Source organism: Schistocerca serialis, chromosome 8 (assembly GCF_023864345.2).
Source record: "Schistocerca serialis cubense isolate TAMUIC-IGC-003099 chromosome 8, iqSchSeri2.2, whole genome shotgun sequence".
In the NCBI taxonomy this organism is placed as follows: Eukaryota; Metazoa; Arthropoda; class Insecta; order Orthoptera; family Acrididae; genus Schistocerca; species Schistocerca serialis.
In genome coordinates, this window is record NC_064645.1 from 297,849,488 (window position 1) to 297,858,925 (window position 9,438).

Sequence of the window (9,438 nt, forward strand, 5' to 3'; positions counted from 1 at the left end):
GACTTGGAAAAATAAAAACATATAAAGTGAAAGACCAAGTTTTAGTAAAAACTCATCCTAAGGCTTCACTTATACAGAGGAAGAACACAAAATGGCAATTATTGTATCAAGGACCATTTGTGATTACCAAAATACCCCATCCAGGAACTTATGTTTTGAAGGATGTGAAGAATGGAAAGGTGAAAGGAATGTATCCTCATCACTTGTTAAAGCAATTTCATGATGACTGAAGATTCTGAAGATTGAAAATACTATTCTTATCAAATAATATTGATTAGAGAATTTTCATTAAACCTATGAATCATACTTAGGATAGTTTCTTTTTTTTTTTTTTGCAATTTAGTAGTTAGTTTTTCCTTTCAGGCATACTGTACGAGAGATATGGAGACATTATGTATAGGTTTTCCACTGTAAGGATAAGTTTTCTTTTCAGTATGCAGAGAATTTAGCTATAGTATGAATGATTTCTTTTAAAATTCTTTTATTTAGTAGATAGTAATTTCAATCAGGTTTCACAATGCATAATGACCATGGGTTAGTGACTCAAATGAATCTGGTCTATGGCAAGATATTTTTTCTTATGTCAATTTAACAATCTCAATGTATGTTTGTATTTGTTTTTTTACTCGCTGAGCTGAAGTCTTGCTGTTCGGAAGGGGTAACCCGTTCTCAGTTTTAAAAGGACACCTATTACTTTGTTTCAATCTTTTGTGATGAACATTGTCTTTAGAATTGTACTATTGTTGTAACATACCTGTGTATGTAAATTATGTTATATCAATTGTTGCTCGCGAAGTTACCAACTGAGCGAATGTCTTTCAGTTATATGCACATCAACAAGCGTTAAAGTCCATCTGAAAGATGACGAGCATAAGTTGACACGGCAGCACCAGTTGGATTTGTGTATAGTGCATTCTAGGGTTGTTGATAGAAATTTAAAACACCTTACGACTTCCGAATATTTCGAATTCAGGACAGAGAATTAGAAAGAACTTTAGTTTAGATTCTATTTCAGCTCAGCATAGATCAAATACCTTTTCCGCGGAACTTACACTGACTCTTATTTTCATGTTAACCATATGCGGAAAACCATAATACCCACGAGGAGACGGTGAAATGGGAATAGAATTTAATCAGTTACCCGGCGATGACAGATAGAAGGGAATCGTAGATGGACGTAAAACCAACGCGTCGACGGTTCACCTCAAGACACAGAAGATTAACAGTGTTGTGTTTCTTTTGTGAACAGTGTTTAAATTCATTCAAAAAAATCCATATTGTAAATTTTTTTTTATTTTCCATTGTAATTCAATTAATTATCTTTGCAAATGAGAAATACGAGGATGGTAAATCTACCCCGAGGTTTTCCTTGGTTTTCCTTTGTGGGGCTTGGCCGAATGGCTAGATTATCCGTTTGAGACATCCCAAGGCGAGTGACAGAAGCTTTGAGTGATGATGAAAAAGGTTTCTGATCACATCTCATGCCATCCTCGACAAATGAATAAAAGCAAGCATGTAAGCTATGCATATAAGCTGCATCAGGAATTCAGCACAGGCTTTGTCAGCAGTATATGCACCCAAATCTATAATTTACATTTAGATAGTCATTCACTAATACCAAAATATCATAAGAAATACAGTGGACATTAATACTCTAGTGGACATTAATACAGTGTAATAAACAATCACCGATATAGTGTTGTGTGAACGCTCGTGTTTGTTTTTGCCCAAAAACGTTCGTCCACAAGGGGGGCATATATGATGTATCATGCAGCGTAACTTGCTGTGACAGTGCGAGAGAGAGACAAAGATATTGTTTATTACTCTGTGGCGGACAGCGCTCATATAATTATTCTTAGGATATAGTTTTTGTTTGTTCTGGTTAAGAGTAATTTTTAGTAGAAGAGAGCCATTCTTGTGATGTAAAAAAATCGACGCCATTGCGAGTTTTTGATTCACATTGTAAAATATAAGTGCATATGGAAGGAAATCAGTTAATAGAACAATAAAATATTGTTCATTTCAAGAAGGTACGTCTTATTATACACCCAGCGATGTACTGCTATTGTGATTTACTAATAAACACCAGTTGAGAACAGTTCCGACGGGAGCGTTCAGTTCTAGTGAAATAGTTCGATGTTTTCTTCGGAAAAGAAGTCACTTCATGGATCATTCAAATCAACAATAGTAACTGGACATTTCTCAGAACTGAAAGCAATCTGATTGCTATGGAACAGACCCCCGAAGAATATTTCTCCGTATTTTGGTTACCACTTTCAGCTCAACACGGTATCTGCAGCATCTGGAGCAGATTTCTACAACAGCGGAAGCGTGTAATCGCCATCAGTTTCACACACCGCCCTGTGTACGCTGTATGTATTTACCCACAACAGTGAACATACAGTTACTCACACAAATAGAAAGACAATACCAGGTGGTGTGGGGAACATTTCAGTATAATGGCCCTGTAGAGCTAAACAGTAATTAGCCTAGTAATAAAAGGAGTCGTTATAATACCTAACCACAACAGCACAATTAATCAGGTGACAATTATAATTTAAATAAATAAGCACAGCAGGCACATAATTAAAAAATATGACATCAGTGAAAAAGCAGTGCAGCCAAGCGATGCATAATATACACAAGTTACAACCCAGTTCATTAATAATCATTGTCAAAATCAGTTAACGTACGCAAGCACGTCGCTTCACAAGTAAATTCATAGAACATGAAATTAGCACAAAGTATGAATCACGTAATCGCGAGCAGCAAACTGCGTCCAAAGTACGTACCTAAGTGGAAATATGTTACCTGAAAAATAAACTCAATTAATAGTTACCTTTTTAGTTTATTAGTTTCTTCTTCGAAATTACATTCTTCCTGAAAATTTCTCGATAGCAAGTCGTCTTAACGTCGGACACGCACAGAATTTACCTGAAGTTCTTAAATATTTTATAGAACCGTATCCTGAAAAATACTGAATGTTAATAACATAATTCATCAAGTCACTATAGCTTTATACTGAATTTAGTCGGAGAAATTAAACTGTGTATTTGTTTACGGCTGTCAGTGCATTCGCACTGAGCGCTCGATCAGCTGTAGGCGCGTGACGTAGGAAGCAATTGTTTGCGGTCAACGACTGCCTTGTGCGGCGCGCAGACTTGACTGTTGCTTTGAGTATATGCCGCCGCCAAAACACAGCGCGGTATCCTTGTACTCTCTGGGTGTTTACATGTAGCTGTTGGTTTCTCACAAGTATGTCATTCCACGAAAATTTTTCAAAGGTATATCATTCCACAAAAATTTTAACGTTAGATATATGATGTATTCCCTTACAGCGTCGAGATTTAAGAGTTTCTACTTCGACAGTGTTATCATGAATAATTTTGCGAATTCTATATGGACCGTTATAAAGCAGAAAAAATTTGCGACACAAGCCTTTTCCTTTGTGAGATAAGCGATGAGACTTAATTAACACCTTTTGACCAACTGACAAGATTTTTAAACGACCAGGACGCTTAGCTGATTTCTCTCTTCTAGCAGCCGCAGATGCAATATTTTGCAGAGCCATGTTCACAACTTCAGAATGCCGCAGTTTCCGTGTAGGCGGAAAAGGAACGATTTCAGATATGCGATTTGTCGGTGCTTTGTTTTTTAATATCAATATAGGCGGTAAAGAAGTTGAATCATTAGGAAGTTCATTCAGAATGTTTTGAAAAATATGAAGATACTGATCCCACGTTCTGTGATTCTGATGACAATAAAGACGACACAATTTATTGATTTCCTTCATCCATCTCTCTGAAGCGTTAGATTGAGGGTGAAAAAGTGAAATGAAAATTGGTTTAATTTTACGACGCCGTAGAGTACGAAGCCAAATTTTAGAACGAAACTGTGGTCCATTATCTGATATAACCTTATCAACATGACCAACTTCTTTAAGAAAATGTTTGATGAAAGCGTTAGATACTGAACGAGCTGTTGCTTTGCGTAAAGGTGTAAAACACACATATTTTGACGTCAACTCCACTGCTACGAAAATGTACGCAAAACCATTAGTAGAACGAACCACTGGACCGAACAAATCGACTGCAGCCATCTCCTTTAATTTCGCTGGAATGATAGGAAACAACGGTGCTCTGTGCGAAACTGTTGGCGGCTTAGCCTTTTGACATAATTTGCATTTGGCCAGAACAGATCGAATACGTTTTTCCATATTACTGAAGTAGCAATTTTCCCGTAATTTATGAAAACATTTTCTGGGACCAAAGTGTGCATAACTGAAATGCGTATACCAAATCAGCTTACTAACCCACTCATCAGGAATACAAACTAACCAAACAGAGTTGCCGACCGATTTTCGTTTAAAAAGAACTTTCCAGATAGATCGCAAAAACGAGGTGTGGCCAAATTGTCCAATCTAACAAAGCGTCTAAGAAAATTACAGGCACCAAGGAAACTACGAACATCACGTTCTGTGGTAGGAACAGCATAATTACGAATAGCGTCTAATTTTTCTGGATCAGGAAGAATACCTTCTGTAGAAATAATGTGACCGAGAAATTTTACCTGAGAACGACCAAATTCAGATTTTTCCAAGTTCACTGTAATGCCAACTCTTGCAAAAATACGTAATAATGAATCCAAAATTTTGTTATGCTCACTCCAAGAACGTTTAGCAATAAGAATGTCGTCAACATATGAAGTAATATTGTCACGAAGATAAACAGGTAAAATTTCGTTTAAACTGCGAATGAATGCTGCTGAAGGTACAGTAAGTCCAAACAGTAATTTTCGAAGTCACTTTTGGGTAAATTAGTCAAATCCGGTTATTGTTTACTTACTCACTAGATAGATTGATAGTCGAAGAGTTGGTTTGACAGATGCAAAGAATAGTAAAAGAGTAGGCAGCGGTACAGAAAACTAAAAGAGAAATAGCACCACTACAGCTCGGGGTCCTATGCTCGCTACGGCACATATTCACTTAGAGTAGTGAATCCCCTGAGGACATTAATAGCCGCACATAATTTCGAGTTTGTGTCGTAGTGGCAAATTTGGCGGAAGTGCGTACATAAATTGATCTAACCATGCACATGGATGTATGTCATTCTTAGAGTTGCGGAAGATCTTAAATTTCCGAACAGTCAAAAAGTGTTTATAGTCAAAGTTTTCGCCTCGTGGCGACAAAGACCTACCACGTCTGTCCCAGTCCCAATGACGATTATTGTCAAGTTCGCGCGCCTGGCGCTCTCTTGTCGCATCCCGTAAATGAAACAAATTATTTTCTTCAAACCCCTCTGATATCTGTGATTCCAAATTTCTTTTGCTGTCTTTTCCTACAATTTCGCCTTCGATCTGTTTGACTTGCTTTCGTAATGCCTCAACTTCCCTTTTAACGCGTTCATTAAATTTTCCCTGATTTTCAACATGTTTATTTATGTTCTGGTACTCTTCGGTTTCTGCGAATGGTAATGGAGCTGTATCATCCGAATCTCTGTCCCCATGTGAACTAAGATTTGTCAATTTATCTGAAATTTCCTCAACTCTTTCCGATAAGTCACCTAATTGTTCTTTCTGTTTATTTACGTCTTCCGTAAGTGTCGTGACTCGGGTTTCAGTATTGACACATTTGGTAGTTAACTGTTCATATTGTTGTGTTAGATTATTTAATCTGTCATTTGGTACGGATTCCTCGATTCTCTCAAATATTTCTTCCTTATCTTTTGCACGTTGTAAATTTAACTCTGAAAATTTCTGTACTATCATGTGATCTCTTTCTTCCTGTTCTCTATCCTGTTCCCTTTGTCTGATTTCTACTGCAATTAATCTATTAGTGTGAGCATTCAAAATTGGTTGTACTTCTTCTCTGATTTCTTTCTTTAATTCATCTTTCATATTTTTGAAACATGTCCCTATTCGTGAGTCTAACCGTGTTTCCAATGTTCCCATCTCAGCTCTGATTGTTCCTATTTGTGAGTCCAACCGTGTTTCCATTGTTCCCATATCAGTTTTTAATTCAGATCCCAAAGTTCCCATCTCTGTTTTAATTGTTCCTATTTGTGTTCCCAGTGAGTCTAACCGTGTTTCCATTGTTCCCCTATCTGTTTTTAATTCAGATCGTAAATGCTCCATTGTTCCCATTTGTGAGTCTAACCGAGATCCCAAATTTAATATCGCACTCATCAGCTGCTCCATATTAACTTGTTCGAAATTCTTTTCGCCCCTAACATTTCCCGCAAAACCGGTTTCCTTCGTCATAGCTGTAAAGCTATCTGTGTTCGATACTATTCCAGAATCTTCTATCGTTAATCTCGTATTCTGTGAATTTTCTGATTGAGAAAAATTTTGAAATGGTTCCGGACTATCTTCCCGACTTATTAAATTGTTTTCCACTTCATTATTCATGATACTGTTTTCCTCTGTTGGCGAGTTCGCCATGTTAACAATAACGTCATTCTCACTATTCATCATTTTTGCCTTTTTCATTGATCGCGTAATCATTTACAAAATATACAAAACTCGTCACTGTACGAAAATTACACACAATGACTCTTTATCTCCAACAATACCATTTACATGAAAAGTTTCCCGCAAACACGATTAATCGAACAATTGAAATAATTGCACTAAATTGTCAAACCCGTAGACAAGACAACAATTTAAATTTTGAAAAATACCATTAGAAGAATTACAATTACCAAATCTACACATGCAATACAGACTACAATTACTAAACTCAAATTACTACAACAATACTACGGTCTACTATTTTTCAATCAGAAGAATTCCAAGGGACGGTCCGAAGCAGCGGTCGCCACGTGCGTGGGGGCTTAATTAATATAAATGAAAATACTTTTTAAATTTTTAGTAGCTGTAAGTCCGATTACGCTGTTTCGTAAACGGTTAGCCCTGACTAGTTTTTGTACGCAATCTGACTGCATAGAATAACAACAAACAATGAAAGAAAATTTTCGTTAACACAGTGAATTGACTAAGTCCCCAGCAACTATAAAACCAACGCAACAACAAGCACAAGAGTAACTGTTCTGTGTGTGGGAGTGTGACTCAACGTACACATCTGGCATGGTTCTTCTTCAACAAGACAAGAAATTTCAAATACCATTTATACTGACGTGATTAAAAAATAGAAATACTATAATTGCGCAAGAAACCCAGAATTACACTCTAATACAAGAACACAAGCCAGATGCTTTGTTGACTGAACCTGTAATGACACATTATTCAGGACATTGAAATAATGAGAAAAAAAGAAACGGAGTTTGTTACCTCATTTATATTGATGAAAATCACTCTAAACATTACAGTCTCTCCACACCGACTCGCTACTACCACATCTCAACCAGAACTCTCCAATATCACATCTCAGCAAGCACTGCCTACTAGCACATCTCAACAAACACTCTCTGCTACGAGCTCTTAACAAGCGCTCCCTACGAGTCTTCTACAGGCACTGACTACTACGAGCTCTCGCCAAGCACTGTGGAGGCGGCTTAATAATACTCTTTGGCGCAATCTCTGGCGCAGTGGCTCAGTGTAGCCACCTTTCAACAGTTATGATTAAATTTCGGAGAACAACCGAACATCATCACTTTCCTATAACGTAAGCGATTTAAGCTGGCCCACCATGAAAGTTCTGTGGCGAAAAAATATTTTATGTTCCATATTTAATTGGAATTTGGAGAGACATCTCGAGGCAAGATCTGAGCTGCGAGCTATTGCGCTGCGCTGCACTGTCTGGTCCGCCAAATACAGCGCCAGTTCTGTGCCAAAATTCTATTCTTACCTGTTTAATACCTGGTATCTCGTCCATCCCGGTGAAGGTAGCTTGCTGGACTCCTGGTGACGATAACTCGTGCTGACATGGTACTGCAGGCAGGCAGCATAACGCGATTCCAAGGAGTTTTGCCATCCGATAGCTCGTGCCAGCTTCTCAGTAGTGGCGGCACATGCTGGCCTGGAATTGCCGTCAGTAGTCTTAAACGATTCCAAAGAGTTCTGCCGCAGTGGTAGCTCACACCAGCCTCCCTGTAGTGATAATCTGTACAGGCCTGGTGCTGCAGTTACGTGGCCTTACATGATCCCAAGGAGTTCTGCCATTCACCGCTAGGCGGCAGTGACATTACTTTCACAGCTGCAGGAGGGCTTTAATTATCATTGTTCAGTCAATTGGTACAAAATATTTATTAATTTAGTGCTCAACCTTCTTAGAGAATCAGTCTATTTGAATGTAAACTGTATGAAAATTCTTACTTTGTTCCTGAGATTATCCCGCACATACTGTGACTTAACTGTTACGTGTTGCTAAGCGAGATTGCGAACAGTGAACCTCATAAGGAGAAGCGAGTCTCCCAACAAAGATGGGCAATTTTCATGAATTTGGGGCTGTGGGCGGTGGGGAGTGAGCAGACCTGGCCCCTGTCCTCGAAGAGAACAGAGGATGCTGTGCCGCCGTGGGAATTTTAACTGCTCCATGTGAATACATGTACCAGTCAGTTGTACACATAAAAAATAACATTGGTAATTACTGCACGAACAGTTCTGTCCATGACCATGGAACAAGAACTAGACTCAACTTACCGATTTGCCAAGAAAAAATAAACACAAAACTCAAAACAGTATTTTCTACCAAGGAATAAAACTGTACAATAAATTACCAAAAGACATAAAAGAAATTCCAAAAATACACTTATTTAAAAAGGCAGCTAACAAATACCTGTTATGCAATACATTTTATACATTGAAGTATTACTTAGACAAAAAAGAGTAGGGGTTTGGCAAAAAAAAGTTATACAAATAAGCAATAATAATGATTATAAAACATCCAACAATCCACATAAAACCTTCAAGCTATGTTTTTTTTCTTGTTTTTTCCTTCTCTAGAAAAACTTACCCCCCAAGCTATGCATTGCACAATACTAACACTTCTTCCACTTTCTGAGATCTACATCTCACTGATTGTAGACAGATGCTGACTCATTTTTTCAGGATAGCAAATGGGTGGTTGTGGTACAGGCATTGGCCCAGAGATCACCAGTGTGTGTGCGTTTGTGTGTGTAGTGAGTGAAGTGTTATAAAACAATGTGTGTATAGTGTGTGCACTGACTGATAGTGAGATATGAGTGAACAGTGTGGCACTACATTATTTAATAAGTTATTTCTAAAAAAAGTATTGTATACTAGGAATAAATCTAATGATTGTCTCTCACTAGAAGTTTGTAAATGTATGTGTATACGAATTTTCTTATTTTAAATTGGACTAAACTTGTAAATACTTTGACATGTCCTATATCCTTGTAAAAATAGATCTACGGATGAATAAGAACTACTACTACTACTACTACTACTACCGTTGAATGATTCAGTATGACGCTTTTACTTTTTCTGCATAAACGCTAAAGGACGAGACGGTGCGGTGCC